Genomic DNA, 25,000 nt, shown 5'->3' on the forward strand with positions numbered 1-25,000 from the left:
CCAATTCCTCGTCGACTGGATCATATTTGGACAAATCTAACTCGCAATTATTCCACAAGAAGAATAGTCCACACATTTTGCACATTATGGCCACTTCGCATAAGAACTGTAATTCCAAGTTCATGATATCTTACTTTTATTTTAGCTAAGCAAATATAGAGTCACTATAGTATAAACGTATAATTAATGCTAGGACCTTGTTTTTCGCTCTGATGATCCTAATGTTATTTATGATAATTGTAAAAGCCTCTTTACTGCTTCTTGCATTAGATCTTTTACTAGTTATAAAGCTAAATCTGTCTAAGAAAATTATACTAAATATAATATAAAAATTCAATCGAATAATTTTATGCAAAACTACCTTAATAGTGAATGTACTCGACAACAAGGCATCAAGAATATCATAATTGATATCTAAACGACTGGAACACATTATCCATTCAGTCTTGAAGCAAGTTAAAGCAAGCGATGCTTAGTCAATAAGTAGTAATGGATTCTGGATTCAGAGAGCGGCAATAGCATAGTCGCTCAAAATTCCTTTTTATTTTTGTCGAGGGATCTTATACACCGCTTCATGTGATTCAAATGTATTGCTCCACTTTTATGACAAAGGACATCGGCTTCGTGTATGTTGTGGGGTTTTATTCACAAACTACAGTTTGCACACAGACGTCTGGTATTGCTACTAGAAATGACATGGTGTGTGTTTGTGTGTACGCAGGCACGCACACACGCGCACACACACACACACACGAACAAACACACACACACACACACACCCAACACACACACACACACCCACACACACACACACACACACACCCACACACACACACACACACACACAAACACACAACACCACACACACACCACACACACACAACACACAACACAACACACAACACACACACACAATGACACAACACGCACCCACCTTATACACATAATATGTATGGTGTGGGGTAGGTATATAGAAAATATATAAATGACAAAATATATATATATCTTATTAATATATAGTATATATATATATATATATATTTAATTATATGTATGTGTGTGTGTTGTGTGTGTATATAGATATATATATTATATATATATTATATATAGTTATATAAATATTATATAATTATATATATACATATTATATTATATCAGTATAATCATAATATCACTAATGTATATACTACTTGATTATCATCATCTGTTTAGTACACGCACATACTCTGTATGTTGGTGTGTGGTGTGTGTATTATATAAATTATATCATATATATTATATATATATGATAGTATGATAATAGATATATATAGAGATATAAATAGATAGAATATGTATATATATATGTGTATATAATATATTATAAGATCGAAATATATATAGATATATTTATAATATATATATATATATATATATTAATATATTATATTATATATAATATATATATATATAAAAAATATATATTCAAATATCTATATGTATATAAATATATATATATATATATAGATATATATATATGATCTATTATGATTATATATATATGATATATATATATATATGTTTGTCGTGTGTGTGTGTGGTGTGTGTGTGTGTGTGTGTGTGTGGGTGTGGGGTGTATGTGTAGTGTATGTTGTGAATGATATGATAATAAAATTAACTATAGTTGTAGGTGATAATAATAATTCTTACAATAACCATCATCCCAATAATAATCATCAAATAATATAATAATAATAATAATAATAATATAATAATAATAATAATAATAATAATAATAATGGTTGCCATGATGATAACAATAATCATAGTAACATATAATATATGTACCAAATATATCCCACTAACCCACTTTTGAGCGTCATGAAAGAATTGGCCATCCTGACCAATTAATCGAAGTACAAAAGATGTTTATGTCTAGCCTTTGTTTCAAGCACGAACAAAGTATGCTCGCTTTCATCATTATGTTTCACTCTTACCGTTGCTTTTGTTTGCGTTTGTGCTCTTGGAGGCTTAAGATTTTACGTTCGTCTCTTTTTTACTCACCTGCATTATTCCTTTTTCTTATTCTTTACTTGACCTCTTTCAAATTCGGTTACTGTGTAGTGTCATGAAACGAAATTCTTAGTTTCCTTTCTTCTCGACCGATTCTCAACGATCTAAGATTTTTTTTTTTTGTTTTTTATCCTATGCACTCTGGTTAGGGTCCTTTTTCTTTAGTCTTCGACTTTCTCTCGGCATTCATTTCTCTCCGTCTTTCCAAATTAATTTTCCAATAATCTTGCGTATTATCCATTCTTTTCTTATGCAGGCATCTTATCTATTACAGGGTCGGAAATGGAAATGGAAATGGGGGAAAAGAGCTGATTTGGCAGGTTTCGATTATATCTTCGTCAGAAATATATAATCGAAACCGAGTCAAATACCATCTCTTGTATGTGAAGGTGGTCATATCATTCATACCTTTATATACATTGTCAACATGAATACGTTCAGAATCTTATCACAGATATAATGTCGCTTTTTTCTATAGTACGTATTATTATGGAAACTATCACAAACGAGATTTGATCAAAATACGCCAAGACATAAGTGGTAAAGAAGGAAAGGACACATAATGGAAAACTGCCTTGTGTGATTTCGTTATTAAAAGAGAAAAGTTACTCACGTCACATGATTAATAGAACTATTAAGAAGAGACATGTTGTTGTTCCTACAACTGGCAATAAAAGATAAAATAAACAATGCATTATGCTTCGGCATTATACAAACAACTCCGTCCTGACACAGCGGTTGTTGATTTTTCTCTCTCCTTTTTTATGCTTTTGTTCATTTCATTTATAATTATATACCTACATACCGTTATTTATTGCCATTGTGTTTTCTTCCCCCACGTATTGATATATTGTTAGATTTAACGATTTAGAAATGTGCACTACATATGTTATCTGAAGAACAAATTGCCATTTTACATCGTTAGTCTCTGTCTGAAGCAAGAATAAAACTTGTTTGTTGAGTTAGTTTATGACGACAAATGTAGAAGCAATTACGCGCCATAAGAAAATGTAGAATATTGTGAGTGTGTGCGTGTGTTGTGTGTGGGTGTGGCTGTGTGTGTTGGTGGTGCGTGTGGTTCCTGTGTGTGGTGTGTGTGTGTGGTGTGTGTTTGTGCGTGTGTGTGTTGTGTGCGTGTGTGTGCGTGTGTGTTTATACACACAATATATGTATGTGTATATACTTTATATATATATATTTATATATATTTATATATATATACTATTCATATCATATAGAAATATATATATACATATACGTATATATATATATATATATATATTATAAATATTATATCTATACATAATATATATCTATATATATAGTATATATATACAGCTTTAAAAGTTCAGAAGAAAAATCTTTCTATTAAGATCTTTTTCCTAGACCATATGTGGACAAATTAGTTTCATAGTAAATTGAATAGTCATCACATTTTCCACACTGTGGGCCACTCGCGATATCCGACTATCATTTAGCGGGGCAGATATGAGCGAAGTTTGAATTTTTTATGACTAGTGAATGCCGGGGACATGTCTTCTTGTTCTGATGGTCCTAATGTATAATGATAACTGTAACATCATCTCTATTCTTCTAAATCTGCCCGAAAGAAAATGATAAGATAATAAAATATATAGACAATTGGCAAACAAACTTCAACGCAAATATGACTCAGTCGCTATGAACAACAATATTGACTTATCGAAAACTACCTAATAGTGTTAAAAGAATTCCGGAGAATAATAATACTGCCACACGTTCATGGATAGTTATAAAGATAGTTAAAGATTGGAACACATCCATTCAGTCTTGACGCAAGTTTAAAAGCAGGCTGGTTAGTCAGTATGCATGCTAATGTACTTGGAATTAGATAGCTCACAATCATCGCAGTCGCTTCAGTAATATGTAATTATAGTTCAGGGAATGATTGTAACGCTCCAGTTTCCCAGCGTTCTTATCGGGGCAGTAGGGCCGATATACACTTAGAAGTAATTCTGTTTCGGAAGTGATGATTAAGATATTCGAACTAATTGCCGATTTGCACATATTAGTAATACATTAGAAGGCTAATGGTATATTTAACGATACATTTAAGTGGCTAAAGTCAGGCAATTCTCAACCGTTCGACCCGCTTCCGAAATTTTGCAAGAGCCTCTTGAAATGATGCCACCTTATAGTAACTTTTACCACAGACAGGCTATGCGTCGTCTGTGTAGATAATTTATGCATTCAAATGGGCATGTTGTCTTTTTCGTCGTCTTTATGTTCCCTCATCGGCATGCGCTTCATTTTGCGTTTTGTTCTTGTATTTTCGTTATTTGGCGTTGTAAGTACATTCTCTCTCCTTAAGCAATTTATTCTCTTTTTTTTTACATCTGTTACAGTTTGTAAAAGTCTTAGAAATTGAAGCGAGTAGGAATGATAATCATAATGAAAATTATAATTATAATGATAATGGCAGTGATAATGATGATGATGAGAATAATGATAATGGAAATAAGCATACAGATAATGATAATGACTATGACAATGAAAATAATGATAACGATAATAATAACTAACAGTATATTAATAACCATACTAGTAATGATAACTAGACTAGTAATAATAAATTGATAATTATGATAATAGTGAAAATAAGCATACGGATAATGAGGTCTTTGACAATGGCAATAGCAATAACAATAATGACGATAATGATAATGATACTAATAGTAATAATAACCATACTAGTAACGATAATAATTAGAATAGATATAATATAGTTACGATGATAAAAATAATGAGATATTTAGTATTATTGTCTACCCCCCCCCACCTTTTAGAAGATCATGAAAAACCGCATTGTTCCCTTTGATCATTCCTTTGGTCGTCAAAATCTGTTTGTTATCCACCGCTTAATGTTTACGAGACTAACTTCTCACTTTATTAATGATGTTGTTTTGGTGTTCGTAGGATTTCGCATGCTAACGACAAGGGACAGCAGGTAGATGTTCGGCAATAATACAGTGTACCTTGAATTAGTGATGTTCTTAGGAAATATGACCGAGCAATAGCTTTTTTTTTTCTGTTGGTTAAGACGAAACCTGTACGAAGTTTATCAGTTAATAAATACACCAAAATTCATAATTTTTTTGAGGCGAAATGGGAGACGGGAGAGAATTCCTTTATGTTTTTGTCGGAGGATCCTACACACGGCTCTTCAGTGATTCAAATTTATTGCTCCATTTTTATAACAAATACATCGCTGCTTCTTGTACGTCGTGGGGTTTTATTCCCAGACCGCTGTGTGTGGTATTGCGACAAGAATAGCCATAATGTGTACATACACACACACATAAAATATGCGTGAGTAAGTATGTATATTTATATATATAACCATTATCATTATCATTATTTTTAATATTATTACTATCATTATTATCATTATATGTTACGTACACACGCTAAAACACACATATATGTTTGTGCGTTATCCGATAGAAGAAAGATAGATAGATTAGATAGGTAGATAACAAATACATATATAAAATATGTATGTGTGTGTGTGTGTGTGTGTGTGCTTGGTGGGTGTGGTGTGTGTGTGTGTGTGTTGCATATATATTATATATATATACATATATATTATAATATAATATATTCTATATATATATATATATATATATATATATGTATCTGTATATATATATATATATATATATATATATATATACTATTATATATACCTATGTTTTATTTGCTAGTATATATGTATGTATAGGTTTGATATGTACTATATATACATATATGTGTATTGGACTGTTGTATGTTAGGTATGTATGATAATAATATATATTTAATATATATATATATATATATAGATAGATATATTATTATATATATTATATATACCATATATATATATATATATATTATATATATCTAATATCTACTATCTTATAACCATCTATATGCCTAATATTATACAATGTATATACATATATATGCATTAGGGTCTACTTTACAGATATAGGCTATATAGCATCACTATATATATATATATATATATATATATAGATATATATATAACATATGGTCTATAAACATATATATGCATATCTTGTATCTAATATATATGCAAGATAGCATAGATATATATCTATATCATATATATATATATATTTATATATATCTATATATACATATGATATGCATAGAATATACTATATAGGAAATTATTATACATCTTTAACAATATTATATATTATATTATATCTAATATATTCTATAATATCTTGCCTTATATAATATATAATATCTATCTATATATATATCTAATATAGAATTATAATATGTATGCAGAAATATATATACATATATATACAAACACACATATATTATATATATATACATATATATATATATTATATATAATATAATATATATATTATATATTATATTAATATGTGTGGTGTGTGTGGATGTGTGTGTGTATATATATATATAAATATAACTATATAAATAATATATATATATATATCTATATATAATATTAATCGTCATGTAAGTGTGTATATATAATACGTGGTTATTATGATAAATGATAACATAATCTAATGATAATAATAATAATGAAATAATAACAATAATAATGATAATATAATAATGTTAATAATTAGTCTGTAAAACCTTAGGGCCAACATATACTACACATAACAGATATATCACATTCACCTTGTAAAAAGTCATGGAACAGAATCGGCCGTGTGACCATTAATTCAAAAGCTATTTGTGTTAGCCTTTGATAAATGTTATGAAGACGAACACATTATGCCTTGCTTTCAACTGTACCTTGTTAGCATCGTTGTTGTTCACTTCTTACACTCTTTTATTCCGTGTAGTCTCTCTTATTCTCGAAACTTAATTTCTCATTCAGCTGCGAGGTTTTTTTGTTTTCTTCTTTATCCTTAACTGTACATGTTACTTGTCTGTTTGGTTGCGTGTCATGAAAACTTTCTAAATTCTCATTCACGTCTTCATTTTCGAACTGACCGGGCTTTTTCTTCTTTTCTTCTTCTTCTTATTCTTCTTCTTTCTTTCTTTCTTTCTTTATTTCTCTTTCTTTCTTTCTTTCTTTCATCCTTGCACTCAGGTTTTGTCTTTTCTTACTTCGATTTCTTTCGGCACTTTTAACCTCTCTTCCGCTTTATCAAAACTCTTTGCCAAACATCCTGAGCATTTATCCATTCTTCCTTTTGACAGCAATCTTATCAAATGATATAATATTTCTTTTTCTTATAGTACGTTACTATGTATTACAGGAATTATACAAACGCAATTTGATCAAATATACAAGCTTAAATGTTGAATTAGTGAGAAAGGAAAAGACATATATTGGAAATTGTGTGATTTTGTATATTAAAAAGGAGATGTTAGTCAAGAAACATGATAATAGAACTATCAAGAAGAGATTGTGTTCGTGCAAACTACGGACAATAAGAGAAATAAAATAACACTGCAATTACCTTCTGCAATTTGTTAAAAAAAAACTCATATTATTTTTGTCTCCCAATTCATTTACATTCTACGCACCTACTCACAAGTTTTTTAATTGTCAGGTGTGTTGTGTTTTTTCCACATTATGCTTGATCGTAGCATTGTAGATTTACGAATCAGAAACGTGCGGTATATCCTGTATCTGAACTGCAATTGAGATTTTGTATACACATGATAGTCTCTGTTGAAGCAAGAAATAACCTGTTGTTGAGGACGATATCCCGTGTAACAGCGGAAAATATAGATATTGTTCTTAGATATATATATATTATATATATATATATAATATATATCTATATATATAATATATATATATATATTATAATAAACTATATATATAAATATATTATATAATATATATATATATATATTATATAATATATATATATATAATATATATAATGTGTGTGTGTGTGTGTAGCCTTTTTGTTCTATAACTACCTCGTCTAGTGTGTGTGTGGTGCGCGTGTGTTTGTGTGTGTGTGTTGTGGTGGTGTTGTGATCTTTTTTTCAACAGCATAATTCCACTGCAGGACATAGACTCTCAGAATCCACTATTTTGAGAGGTATATGGTAGTTTTGCTGATCGAATGCCCTTCCTAATCAACTTGGTCACCCCGGCGCGCTAACCAATGTGCTCGGCGGCGGCTTCGCTGGCTCGTGGCAGCTAATTCGGACGGCCGTGGCAGGGAATTGAACTCGGGACCATGAGCGTCGGAGTTCAGTGTTCTAACCACTGGACCATCGCGGCAGTCATAAGTTATATGATATACATATATATATATAATATATAGATATATATATATATAAATATATATATATATATACTATAATATATCTACAAATATATATAAATAACATATATGTATAATAACACATATATGTAATATATCTATATAGATATCTAATATATATATATAATATATATATACATTACAATAATATATATATAATATAAATATATAATAGATTATAATATATATATACACACACACGTATATGCTTATAAAAGTTCAGTAGGAACTTTTTCTCTTAAGATTTCTCGCTTAATTACTTAACAGACACAAAAATAAACCTTATTAAAATACTGCTTATCATATGCATGTTTTAAACTAATAATGATTTTTTTTCATTAAGGAATAATGTGAACTTGTAGACATCTAGAGGAACACATCTACAGCTTTTATAAGCAATTTAGGAGCAGGTGAGCTTGCGTTGTATCTTCCACCAATCACATGAGGCTTTTATTTTTTTAAACAAACATCGAAGATAGTGGACTTAGTTGGGAATAGTTGGCTTAAGGGATCTAATCCTTTGAGAACGATCTTATATAGATGTACAAGTTAAAGCAGGATATTTAGTCAAAGAATGTAAGGACTTGGAAATTAGAGAGTCCAAATATCATCGCCAGTCGCTTCAGTAATTACCAGTTATAGTTCAGAGACAGCTTGGAACACTCAAATTTCCCGGAGTTCACATTGGGGTGCACTAGACACGTTACAACATCTATCTAATTGATATAATCCAGTAGTAACCAGAATCACTGGATGTCGTAATGAATCTGACAGCTCTGTTTCTGGGTGGGATGAGATGTAATCAATTTTAAAAATAATTTGCGTTGATTTTGTGTCATTTCGTAATACGTGCGAGGTATCTGGTTATATTTCCTGATGCATTCGGAATTAGGACAAATATTTAGTCGCAGTTTTGCTTTTGTCTTTCGTCGTTATGTTCGATCTCTGTTTTATGTTCACTATTTCGGAACGTGTGAGTTTGAGGTTTATTCCGTATTTTCGTTATAGGGCGTTGTGCGTATGTCACTCTCCTTTTATGCGATTTCTTCTCTTTTTTTACAGTGGTTCAGTTTTGTTTTTGTTTTTTCTGTCTTTCTGAGATGTTGAAGCGAGTTAGTAACCATAATGATGATGATAATGCTAAGATAAAACATATGGTACTGTAATGTGATGAAAATGAGCATACGATAATGATGACTTCGACAATGACAGTGACAATAATGATGATAATCATGACACAACTGTAAATATAATCACAACTAGTAGAGATATACTTCATACTAGTAGGAATAGACTAGTCAAGAGAAAGTCTCTGATGAAAAAAAATAATGATAAGTTAGTAATATAGTATTTACACAAAATCTATTCCCCCCCCCCGTCTAAAACGTTTTGAAATCATGAAAAAAGCATGTTCATTTGCATCTTTCCTTTAGGTCGTCAAAAATATGGTTTATTTACCCCTCGCTTGAGTACAAGGACCGAAAGAATATCTATGCTTTATCTCACATTAGTAATGATGTGTTTTGGTGTCGCAAGATTTCTAATGCTAACGACAAAGCACAGCAGGCAGATGTTAGGTAATAATACAAGTACAATACTTTGAATAGTGATGTTCTGGGAAGTGATACGCTCTTGCCAAGAGTCTAGCAATTGCCTGCTTATCTTGCATGAGTTTTTATCTGTTCGGAGTTCATTAATTAATTAAGTACGCACAAAAAAATGTATTTTCTTGCGAAATGGGGAGACAGGCAAAGAATTCCTTTCTTTTCTTGCGAAGGATCTTACACACGGCTTCGTGTGATTCTAATGATTTCTCCATTTTATAGAAATCCATCCGCTAATTCTTGAGATCGCAGGTACTCGTGTGTACATTACACACAAATCTATATGTTGAAGGCTATACATATATGTGTGTGTCTGTGATAATATCTATCTATATATATATATATATATATATATATATATATATATCTATATATATATATATATATATATAGATAGATAGATAGATAGATAGATAGATAGATAGATAGTTATAGATATATATATATATATATAGATATTATATATAGAGATAGAATAGATAGATAGATAGAATAGATAGATAGATAGATAGATAGATAGATAGATATAGGTCTATATCATTATCATTATTAATATATATATACATATATATCTCTTCTTCTTTACGGTAAGTCATGTTTGAGCAGCGTGGTCAACAGCACGGATATTTGATGTAGTTTTTAATGTTGTATATGCTCTGGATGAGTACGTGGTAGGGTTCCCCACTTCCTTTCACGGAGAGTGACGGTGTTACACTTTTTGTGTTGTGTGTGTGTTGGTGTGATGTGAGTGTGTGTGTGTGTGGGTGTGTGGGTTAGTGTGTGTTTCGTCTGTCTGTCTGTCTGTCTGTCTGTCTGTCTGTCTGTCTGTCTGTCTCTGTCGTCTGTCTGTCGTCTGTCTGTCTCGTTGTAGCGATAATATATAATAATACTATCATAAAAATAATGACAAGGCAATGGAAATGGCAATTGGCAAGGCAATAATGACAATGGCAAGGACAATGACAATGACAATGACAATGGACAATGACAATGACAATGACAATGACAATGACTTGACAATGAAAAAGACAAAGACAAGACAGTGACAAAGTTATATTAGAATCACATAACAACATATACCCAAAATATGTACATATACATCACACTCACCTTATAGAAAGTCATAAAAGAAAATGCACCGGAAAACATTAATTCGGAGGTCAAGAGCTGTCTGTTAAGCCCTGCCTAATGTTATGAAAACGAAACAAAGTTATTCATCGCTTTACTCATATGGTCACTTCTTTACACGTTGCTGTGTTTGCGTTTGCTCTGAGACTTTCAGATTTTATCGTCTAGTTCTCTCTTCTTCGACCGAATTTTCTCACTTAGCTGGATTTTCTATCATTTCTATTCCTTCTCTTCTATTCCTTGCCCCTCTTTCCCAGAGTTTGTGTCTGGTCGTCAGTGTTGTGAAACTTCTTCTTTCCGACCTGATTCTCCAAGCGACTCGGTTTTCTCTTAATTTTACTTCGTTTTATTTCCATACTTGCACTCGGGTAGTTAGTGTTTGTCTTTCTTTTCTTTCTTCCTTTTTTTTCTTTTTTTCGACTTTTACATTCGGTACTAACTCTTAAACTCTCTTCCTTCTTTTCTTATCTATTTCCAACATACTTTTCTCCATTCTTCCTTTTGACAAGCATTCGTAGCACAGATTTTTTACCCTTTAAAATAACTTATATGTATTGTGCGAAATAGTCACAGACGAAATTGTTCAAAAATATACAAGTAATGATGAATGTTGATTATGTTGACAAATGTATAAAAGGTATGAATGAGAATGACTCTTCACAATTACAAAGATATGACCAGTTTCGATTATATCTTTGTCTAGAAATTATAATCGAAAAATTAACCGAAAAGGTTTTCAAACACAAACCCCCCAACCCATCTCTTTGTATTGTGAAGATATTCTGCCACTCATAGTTTAATACAGTGCCTAAGGAGGTTCAGAAACGAAAAAGACAATTAATGCAAATTATGTCAATGTCTTATATCCAAAGAGAAATGTTTTACCTCAGTGATACATTGATTAAGATAGATTTAGGGAGCGTATTGTGCACATACAACTCCAGACAATAAAAAAAAACCTACAAAGTTTTGCATATTACAAACTACTCGAACACACACACACACCCACACACACACACACACACACCCACACCCCACACCACACACACAATATATAGAGAGATAGATAGATATACTATAGATAGAGAATAGATATATGGGTTGGGGGGTGGGTTGCTGTGTGCGTGCGTGTGGTGTGTAGTGTGTGGGGTATGTGTATGTGTATGTGTTGTGGATATATATACATATATATTATATAATATATATATTATATATATATATAATGTGTGGTGGTGTGTGTGTGTGTGTGTGTGCTGTTTGTGTGTGTGTGGGGGTGTGTGGGTGTTGTGTGTGTGTGTATGTATATATAGTGTGTGTGTGTGTATGTGGATATATATATATTATATATACACACACACACACTACACACACATACACTATAATATATATACATAGATATATATTATACTAAGATATATATACTAATAATATATATATATATAGTGGGTGTGTGTGTGTGTATAGGTGGGTGTGTGGTGTGTGTGTAGGTGTGTGTGTGTGTGTGTGTGGTGGGTGGTGGATATATATATATATACTATATATATATTAGTAGAGATATATATCGATATATTTATAGTACGATATAATATCACATATGCATATACACACACACACACACACACACACACCACACACACACACATATATTATATCTATAGAATATATACATATAGATATATATTATATATAATATGATTCTAATAATATATATAGTATATCATAATACAGCCGATATGTACTTCGTATAGATTCACTACTATATATATATATATAATAATATATATACTGATATATAGATACGATATATATTATATTTAGAAGAACATCTATAATAAAATAGTAATCAATAATAATAATACTAATAATATAATAAATAATAATAATAATATAATAAATAATAATACTAATATAATAATAATTAAATAATAAAATTAATTAATAATTACTAATAAGGAGACTCACAGTACACTAGGATCCTATATATACCAAATATTTAACACTCACTTGTAGAAAGTCATGGAACAGAATTGGTCCCTGGGACCTTTAATTCGGAAGTCTAAAAGCTGGTTGTTTAGGACTAGTGCCTTAATGCATGGAAGACGAACAAATTATGCCTTGCTTTTATCGTACCTCACGAGTTCTTTAACATCATTATGTTCATGCTTTACACGACGCTGTGTTGTGTTTGTGCTTCATCTTCTATTGATTTAACACTGCATTTTTTCCTCTCCTTCGGTCTGGGACTTATTTCATTACATGTTATTGTGTTGTTGTTCGCGTTCAGGAACTTTTAACTCAGTTGCATTTTTTTCTTTCGACCTGATTCCTAATAGATCTAGACTTTTTTTTTCTTTCATCCTTAAGAATCATGTTAAAGTCTTGTTCTTTCTCTTAGGCAACTTTTAACTTCTCCTCCGTCTTTTATCAAACGTATTTTCCATCTTCTGAGATTTATCATTCTTCCTTGTACAGGCATTTATCACAAAATATAATTTTTGTTTTTCTTAACGGTGCGGTATGTATAAGTGAACTATAAACGGAATTTGATTACAATCTACAAGCTTAAAATGGTTGATTATGTGAGAATGAAAAGACACATTACTGGAAACTGCCTTGGGTGATTTTGTTATATTAAGAGAAATGTTATTCATGACACATGATTAATATGAGTATTGAGAAGTGATATTGTTGTTCAAACAACAATAAAAGAATAGAATAAAAAAGTGCCATTACCTCTGCATTTATACAATCAATTCTTAACTGACATTGCCGCTTTTTTATTCTTATATTTCGTCCAGTCATTTAAAATTAAAGCATCCATGATCTTTTTATGTCCGGCATTGTTATCCGCACATATCGCGCTGATTAGAATTGCAGACGTCGATTCAGAAGCTGCACTGTATTATGTATCTTGAACAGATATGAGCATTTTATACTACACATCGTTTAGTCTCTGCCTAAAATAAGGAACTATAACGTACACACCCAACCACACACACACACACACACACACAACACACACACACACACACACACACACACACCACACCCACACACACACAATATAATATAATGTATATGTCTATATATTATATATATTAATATATATATATATCTATATATATATATATATATATATTAATATATATATGTATAATATATTTATATATATATATATATATATATATACTAAGAGTAAGATATATGGATCGATATATAGAGATATATATATATAGATAGAGTACGAGAGTAGAGTTATAGAGACACATTATATATATAGATAATATAATATAGTATAATAATATATACGAGATAAATCATATATACATATATATATATTATCATATATTAAATTCTATACTGTATATACTGCACTTCTCCAATAGTTATATATATTAAGATATATATATACGAATATTCATACACACAATATATGTATATACTTAGATATATACACACGACATGCTTATAAAAAGTTCAGTAGAAAAGTGTTTATATTAAGAATCTCACTAATTCATGCAATTGATTAACAGGAAAAAAATCCAATGTTACCGAACTGTTTATAAGAAATTGGGACATGTTTAGTATGGCGTAGTTACAGGCAAATGCATTAAAACTTCATAACCAAACGAAGATACTAGGAATGTTTGTAAAAGTCGGTTCAAGAATCTAAACTCAAGGCGTCTTCTATAAATAAGAAGAAGTTATTCCGGATCATAGTTAATCCCAAATCCACCGTACTTGCATAGAAGATTGCAAGCACACTTCAGGGCAGGAGTCAAGCCATTATCAGTAATCTGCTACATGAAAAAGAGGTATCGTGTGTATGTCAATTAGCATTAACTCTCGACAAGTTATCACACGGTAATCGTTAATAACCGAACGTGGCTACAGATAGATATATAAAGAAAAGTAGATATCGTAAAATTATATATATAGCGAGGAGATAGCGATATATATAATATAGATAATGAATATATATATATGTATATAGTATATAATATATGAGAGAGGTGTAGATATAGGAAAGAGATAGTCGATTAGATACGAGAGAAGTATAATAGAGAGGAAGAGTATAGAGATATAGAGAGAGAAACAGAGGAGAGATAGAAAGAGTGAGACTAGACGAGATATATCTCTATATATAATATAAATATATATATCTCTACATATATCTATATAGATGATATATAGACATGAGAGTATACAGTAGCATGATAGAAAGAGCTAGAGAGAGAGATAAGGATAGATGATATAGAGTAGAGAGATAGATAATAAAGAGAGAGATAGACATATAGAGAGAGAAGAGAGTATATATAGGTACAGACGAGATAAGACTATAGATATATATATATACAATGGATATACAGAGTTGATATAAGGGATTTAGAAGTGAGAAAGAGAGAGAGACAGGGAGAGGAGAGAGAGAGAGAGAAGAAAAAATGAGTAGTCCAGGAGATATAGATAAAATGAGATATAGATATATATACGAGTATATACATTAGAATATATCTGCATATATATATTAGATATAGAGTATATATATATATATATAGAGAGAGAATATAGATAATAACTTATAGATATCATGATGAGCGAGACGTATAGATATATATAATAAAATATACAGACATATATATTAGTATAGACAGATATAAGAGAGAGATAGTATTAGAGATAGAGGAGAGAGACGAGAGAGATACAGAGAGATAGGAGCGAGCTAGTTAGATAGCAGAGTAGTATGATAGAGCAATATGTATATAATATAGCTATATCTATATATATAGTGCATATATAGGAGACGGACATCTATAGAAGAGTAGACAGAGAGCAGAGCGAGAGAGATGAGAGAGAGATGAGTATATAGAGGAGTAGAGAAGATGTGAGACATATCTAGAAAGAGAGAGATGAATATAGATAGATATATATTAACTATCTCATAGACATATATATCATATACAGATATTAATATAGGTGGAAGATATAGAGATAGATATATAGAGAGATATATAGAGAATATATATAGAGAGAGTAGATAATATATATATAGATTATATAACATATCTGTATATATTATGATGATATCTATATATATATATCAAATTATAAGATATTATATTATATGTAGATATATCAGAGACAGGATAGAAGATAGATAGGTATGATAGAAGGAGGACCAGAGATTAATGGAGGGATTATAATATATATATATATAATATAGTCTAGATATAGATAGAGATATATATATATATATCATACAGATTAATACATATATAAATATATAATATATCATATATATAATATATATAGCAGCTAGAGAGAGAGTATTAGATGACTGATAGATAGCATATAGAGCATAATGAATATATATAGATATATAAGTATATACAGCAGCTAGATATGTACTGTATATCCTATATATATAATAATATATATAATATATAATAATAGATCTACAAAGAGAGAGATAGAAGAATATAGAATGCAGAGAGAGAGAGAGAGAAGATAGCGATATATATATATATAGACTAAGGTAATAGAGAGAGAGAGATAGAGATAGATAACAAGAGAGTGATAATATATAGATACTTTAGATGTAGATAAGATAGATTATATATATTATATATATGTATATATATATATAGCGATATATATATATAATAGATATATATATATAAATATATAATAGATATATCAATACTAGAATATTATATAGAGTATAATATATATATATATATATATATAGGGGATATGTATATAATAGATACAGATATACTAGTATAGAGATATATATAGAATATATATAATATATAAGATATACATTATAATATAATGTATATTAAGATATGCTAGACATCATATAGCATATAGAGGTAAGAGTAGAAAATATATATATATTATAACTATTGATAATATCATATAATTAGCTGTATAGATATAATCTATATATATCATATATATATTATATACATTAGATAGATAGAGATATATATATGTATATTTATATATAGATGATATATATATATAATAAATAATATCATATATATGTCATATATTATAATATATATATAGATATATATATCTAGCGGCATATATACATATGTATATCATATATATATATATCTATATATATCATATCAGATAATGTATAGTAATAAATATAATATCGATAATATATATAATTATATATATTATAATATAAAAATATATACATATAAATATATAACATATATATACTATATATAATTGAACATATACATAATATATAATTATATATATAATTCACATAATCAATATAATTAAAATTATATATACATTTATATAGAATTAAGTACAGTAATATATATAATAAGATAAAATATCTAAATAGAACAATTATATTATATATTATATATATGATATATATATTACGTAATATAATATATATATAAACATATCTAATATATATATAATATAATATATATAGATAGAAGAATATATATATAATTATATATACATATATATACTACAAATTATATATACATTATATATAATTACAAATTTAGATCTACATATCTCTAATACATAATTGTATATACATTATAAATTACATACTATATATATAAATATACTACTCATATTTAATGATATATATGTAATATAATAAAGTTATATATAAATTATAATAAATATATAATATGTAATGGATATGTATTAAAATTATATAGTTATAATGATATATATAATTAGATAAGCTATATATACATATAACTATATATATATAATTAGAATATATGTAATTATACATATATTATAATTACATATATATAATTATGTATATATTAATTATATAGATAATCTTATAGTAGACATATATAATTATATAGATAATTATATATGTATATATAATTTATATATTCTGATTATATTATATAATACATATATATAATACTATATATAATTATATATATAAGAGTAAATAATTTTATAGATAAGTATATATCATATCAAAGAGATATAATTAAATACATATAAGTGTTTATATAATTATCTATATAATATGTAAAAGTAATTACATAATGAGGAACAATATAGTTATATATATAATGTATATATATAATTATATATATTTATATATATATTATCAGCAGTTATGTAATTACTATATCATATATAGATAATTAGGTAATTATGTATATAATGTATATATATGTATATAGTAATTATATATATGTAGATATATATTATATGTTATATTATATATTTATTGTAATATCACATGTATTATATGTATATACGATATAATATATAATATGTATATAATATATAATTGTATAGAAGCAATATATAAGTTTATATATAAGTACTATATATAATTATATATAATTGTATATATATATTTATATATATCTATATATGATTATGTTATTAGTAGATATATATATGTATATATATAATATGTAAATTAGCATATATTGATATATTAGATTATGTAAATTATATATATAATTCTATGTATGTATATATAATTTTGATATCTATTTAGATATATAGACATATTAGATATATATGAGATATGATATAATTATTGAAATATATGATATATATTAGATATATAATTATATAATTATATATAATTATATGAATTATACAGATAGAAACTATTATATATAATTATATATCTATATACATATCTAACGGTACATAATTATTAGTATATATAGTATATAAGTTTTATATATAATTATATAATAAGTAGATATATATCTATGGTTATAGTAATTAATATATAATATTATATTAATTATTGATAGTAAGTCTATATAATAATTATGAAATAGAATATATTTTTATACCACACAACAACCCACACACACACACACACACACCACACACACAACACATACATTATATATATATATATATATATTATATATATATATATATATATCAGCATCTGCTATATATATATGCGATATATATGTGTAGTACAAATTGAAATAATCAAAGGGCTTCAAATAGACTGTTACATTTTATAGAAAACTTATATGAAGGCTCAGACAAAAAGGAAGATATTAGTAACATCAATTTTATATTCGCCCCCGGAAGTTTTTTTTTTTCTCCGAGATCTCTTTCTCGTGTGTGATTGCAGCGACGGGTAAGGTTTTTTTTCAGGAATGTTGCTACCGAGGATCCTGATAACAAATGTCCACTCGTTTTGAAGTACTATAGTTAAATATCCAGGCAGGTTGTACTTGAAGTTTTGTTTTCTTTTGTTCGATGAATTGTATGCATAAGTTGGGAATGTTTTTTTCCAATCCTGAAAAAAAAACATGCAGTCTGTGTCTGTCTAAACTCTGGAATCTCCTGGGATGTCTTTTCTTTTGCTTTCATGTTTAGAGTTTTATATGCGTTTGAAATCCCACAACCTTAGAAAAAATATATATGGGTGAATTTCACATACATCCGTTGACAAAGAAATGCAGGGAATTGTCTAGTTTTCTTATAATAAATGTGGAATGGCAACTCAACTCTATTTTTTATGGAGTTGATGACGTCATTCTATCAATTCATGATGGTGGGATTAACTACCTCCCCCGTTCTGCGCAATGTGCAGGGTTAAAATTTGAGTAAAGCCTGGTCCGGGGAATTAAAAGTTATCCTGTACGCTGTCATTGCGCATGATGGCTTAGAGACGGATTAAATTTAATACGGGATAACGTATAGCGTTTTTTTCCTTTTTTAATACGGGAAATAACGTTATAGCGTGGAATAGACGCTGTATCATTTGAGATGCGAATCTGATCAAGATTGTACAAGAAATGTCTAATATTTTCAGTCTAAAAGTCACTTAGACCTAGGATTTACGCATCATCAGAAGACCAGATACTATTTTGGACAAAATCTGTTCATCAGTTATGCCACAAGTAGATAATCTACATTTGCGCCAACACTGTTGACCACTTCGCATCATAACTATAATTCAAATTCATGATATCTTACTTTCATTTAGCATGGCGGATATAGACGCTAAAGATAGCAACATTTTATGACTAATGAATGGCGAGGAACTTGTTTCCGTTGATGGTAATAGCATCTTAGCAGCTTCTTTTATGGATTTTTCTTTGTGATAAAGCTAATCGGGAAAATAATAAACTTCACGCAAAATATGTCATTTATTAAGGACTATATATAAGCTAGATATACTTATGTAGATATGCTAAAAGACTGGAACATCATCCATTCACTCTTGAGGCAAGTTTAAAGCAAGTGATATTTAGTCAGGAATGCTACTGACTTCGGAATTATTTAAGGTTCTATACCATCGCCCAATCGCTTCACTAATTCATATGTCAGTAGAGTTCAGAGAATGTTGTGAACATCAAGTTTCCCAGAGTTTCATAGCGATGTGCACTAGGGGCCTAATAAAAGCTTATTAATTCGATTTATAATCCAGTAGCAATTTGAACCACAGAAGAATACTAAGCTTGACAATTTTCGTCTGAGTTGATGAATTATTTTCTCGAAATCATTTGCCGGTCTGTAAACATCTTGTAATACAAATGAAGCATCTGGTATATTTTGATCATATTCAAAAGTGGACTAAAGGGTCAGGACCCAAATCTCAAAGTGGGAGGAGAAAAAATCACATATTCCCTGCTTCCCCACTTATGTTATGCAAAATCTCCGCAATGAAGTCTCACTATGTTAGTAGCTTTATTACAGACAGACTACGCACAGGAATGTAGAGGTATATGCCTAATCGCATGTTTACTTGTCTTTTTGTCGTTTATGTTGTAATGTTATGTATCCCTTTAGCATGGTGTCATATGCGGTTCTTCTTGTATTTTCGTATTTTGCATTTTCTTATGCAATTGTTTTCTCCTTTGACACCTGGTTCAGTTAACAATCTTTTTTTTTTTTGCTTAGATGTTGAAGAGAGTAGCAATAAGATGATGCTGACTTTGACAATGACAGTGATGATAATGACGTAATAGTAAGATAATAACCTATAGTAATAGTGATAGTACAGACTAGTTATGATAAGTGGGATTATTTAACAGTAATGATAATATTTAGTAATAACATGTACCATAATCTCCACACAACACACTATACTTTTAGAAATCATGAAACAGCATTGTCGTTGTGATCATTCCGTTGGTCGTCAATTTTTTTTTTTATCGTTGCTTAAAGTTTAGGAGGACTAACAGGATATGCTCTGCTTTCACTCGAATTTATCAATGAGCTGTTTTGGTTTTGATTCGCAGCTAAGACAAAGCACAGCACACAGATGTTGGTTAAATACAGTTGTACAAATACCTTGAATACAAAATATCTTGGAATAAGTGATGCGCCCTCTCCAAGAGCCTAGCAAATCTGCTTGACTACCTTTGCATAATTTTCTTTTCGTTGCTTTAGACGATATATGTGGGGTGAATGAATTAAGAGTAAAAATATGCGTAAATTGTGTGCGAAATAGGAGAACGCGGAAAGAATTCCTTTATGTTTTGGTCGGAGGACTACACACGGCCTTCAGTGAGTCCAATTTATTGCCCATTTTATAATAAATACATCGCGCTTCTTGTACGTCGTGGCGGTTTTATTCCCCAGATACATTTGCACAGACATCTGGCGTATGCGACTAGAATAGTTCATGGTGTGTGTTGCACACAGACACACACCTACACACACACCACAGATATATATATAGATATATATATATATAGATAGATAATAGATATATATATAGACGAGTATTCTAATATATACTATATATATAGCATTATTATTTTAATGGGTATTATTATAATTATTTGATGATGAATATCGTTAAACATTACGTATATACTATATATATATATCTAATACTATATTCTAATATTAATATAGAATCTAGATATATATATATCTATATAATATTTCGATATATGTAGTACAGAAAAATATAATAAATATTAATATCTATAATATATGATATATATATATCTCTATAGATACAGATATATATATATATATATCTATCATATATACATATCTACATAATATATATAATATATATATATAGATCGAACTATATATATAGATATGAATGAGTATATACTATAATACAGACTACTGATATAATAGTATATAGATATATATATATTTTTTTAATAACAAATAAATATATATATATATAGATATCTACCTATATATGTGTTGTGTGTGTGGTGTGTGTGCTGTGTGTGCGTATACAGATATATAAATTATAATATAATGATACATTATAAATACTATATCATATCTATAATCATATATATAATATATATATATATCATACTAATATTCTGTATATTACCGATATATAAAATATCTATATCATATACATTATATATATATATATATCATATATATTAATATATATATACTGTATATATCATATATAGATTATCTACTCATATATCTTCCATATATATAATTATATATAATATATATATATATATATATATAGATATATGCTGCAATTATAGGTCTTCTCTTTTAACGGTAGGTTAGTCTGAGCCCGCCGTGGTCAACCAGCATGATACCCAATTGTAGTTTTCATGTTCGTGATGCATCTTGGATGTTAGTACATGGTAGGGTCCCAGTTTTTTTTCTTTTTCCCTCTTTTTTTTTTTCCAGGAGAGATGCCGGTGTAACCATTTTAGGTATTCATTTCGCTATTTTACGGGCTTGGGACCACAGACTTGGGCTGGCTTGGCAAACAGTGGCTTAGGAGCAATAGAGGTGAAGTTCCTTGCCCAAGGAAAACAGCGCCGGACAGGTGACTAACGAACCATCGAAATCAGGATGCCGTAGTGACAGTCTTGAGCTCCGATATCTATACCATTTTCGGCCACGCGGATTGACGATCATGGACTTTCAGAGTTTTCTGGGCAATTGAGAGCGGTGCGTTTCCATTGTCTTTTTTTTTTTTTCTTTCCTGGTCTTTTTTTCTTCTTTTTTTTTTTTTTTTTTTTAATCGAGTCACCATCTATAGTCTACCTGGCACGACCTTGGGCTTGCTTGGCCAACCATGTGCCCCGCAGGCAGGCAATCGTTCTTAGCCCAGGGAAAAAACGCGTCGGGCCGGTGACGCGAAACCTGCGAACTTAGATGCCGTGCGTTGACAGTCTTGAGTACGATGCTTAACCAATCCGGCCCACGCGGCCCACAATTATATGTATATATATATTCACTTTATATATATATATATATGATAGAACTTTAAGTTTTTATATATATCATATACCTATATATATATAGTTATATATATATATGGAGAAAAAACCCACCAGTACAAAGACTGAGGATGGATGACACCAGTGGATTGTAACTGTATCTCATTGAATAATGTTTTTTTTTTTTGTATTGTGGTTTTCTTCTTGTTCAGCAGAAGAGGGTATTCTATTCATATTATACATGTGTATATATATATATAATACGAGATAATATAGATATGATAGATATAATATAGATACTATATATATATATACGAGATATACTGGTATTATATATATATATATATATATATATATTATATATAGATATAATATATTAATTAATATATATAATATATATATAGATATATATATATATATAGGTGTATATATACACATATTACCTATACTTATTACAGATGAATAAATATACTTATATACTAACATATACATACACATACATAACACACACACAAACACACACACACACACACACACACACACACAACACACAAATATCATAATATAATATTACTATATATATATATCAATATTATAGTATATATATATGTATTTGTGCATATATCTGTATATATATGTAGATGTATATAATATATATATATATATATAGTATTTATATATATATAGATATATATATATATATATATATATATGTATAATATATGCTGATATATATGTGCGTGCTATGCATCTTAGTAATGATAAACAGAACAATGCTATATGATAATATAATGGTAGAATACAGTAACAGAATATACTTTAGTCCAAATATATGAGTCCCTTGTAGAAAGTAAGAGAAACATAATTGTCCTTGGACCACTAATCAGGAAGCCAAAAGCTGTGTGTTCATCTTTTGTTTAATGTTATGAAGAAGAACAAATGTGTGCATGCTTTCAGATGTCACCTAACGGCTTCTGTTAACATTCCTGTCTTATTCGCTTCTTGCACGTTGTTTTACTGTTTTGGCCCTTGTGCTCTGAAAACTTTCAGATTTATCGCTTCGTCTCTTCTTCGACCTAATTTCCTCATTCAGCTGGATTTTTTCTTTCTCTTCCTTTTTTATCTTTGCCCTCTTTTCCCTCGGTCTGGGATTCTTTATTGTACTGGATTTTGTGTTGCTGGTCATGGAAATTTCTAAATCCTTTAATTTCAGTTTTATATTATCGAACTAAATCATCAATCAACCTGGATGTTTAATCTTTCTTTCTGTCTTTTCCTCTTTTTCTTTCATCCTTACCCTCATGCCAAGTCTTTTTTCTTCTTTCTAACTTTTCAACTATTTCCGACACCTAAGCATTGGCCATCTTACTTTTGCCAGATCTTATCCACCAAGCCTTAATGTGTTTTTTTGTCCTTATAGTACGTGATGCATTATGGGAACTAGATCCTGAGAGTGAATATGGTTAATGAACAAGAAATGGTTAGTATTATTATTATTACTTACTGTTTGAGCTAGGGATGACTCTTCCTCGTCGACTAGATCATATTTGAATTGTCTAGTTCCTAGTTATCCAAAGGTCGAATCACTCCTCGCGCATTAAATACTGTGGGTCACTAGCATAATAACTAGTTCAGGCGGAACAAGGGCTAAGTATAGACTAATGAATGCAGGGACCTTGATTTCCTCGCTCTATGACTTTAATGT

Source organism: Penaeus monodon, chromosome 3 (genome assembly GCF_015228065.2).
Source record: "Penaeus monodon isolate SGIC_2016 chromosome 3, NSTDA_Pmon_1, whole genome shotgun sequence".
Taxonomy (NCBI): Eukaryota; Metazoa; Arthropoda; class Malacostraca; order Decapoda; family Penaeidae; genus Penaeus; species Penaeus monodon.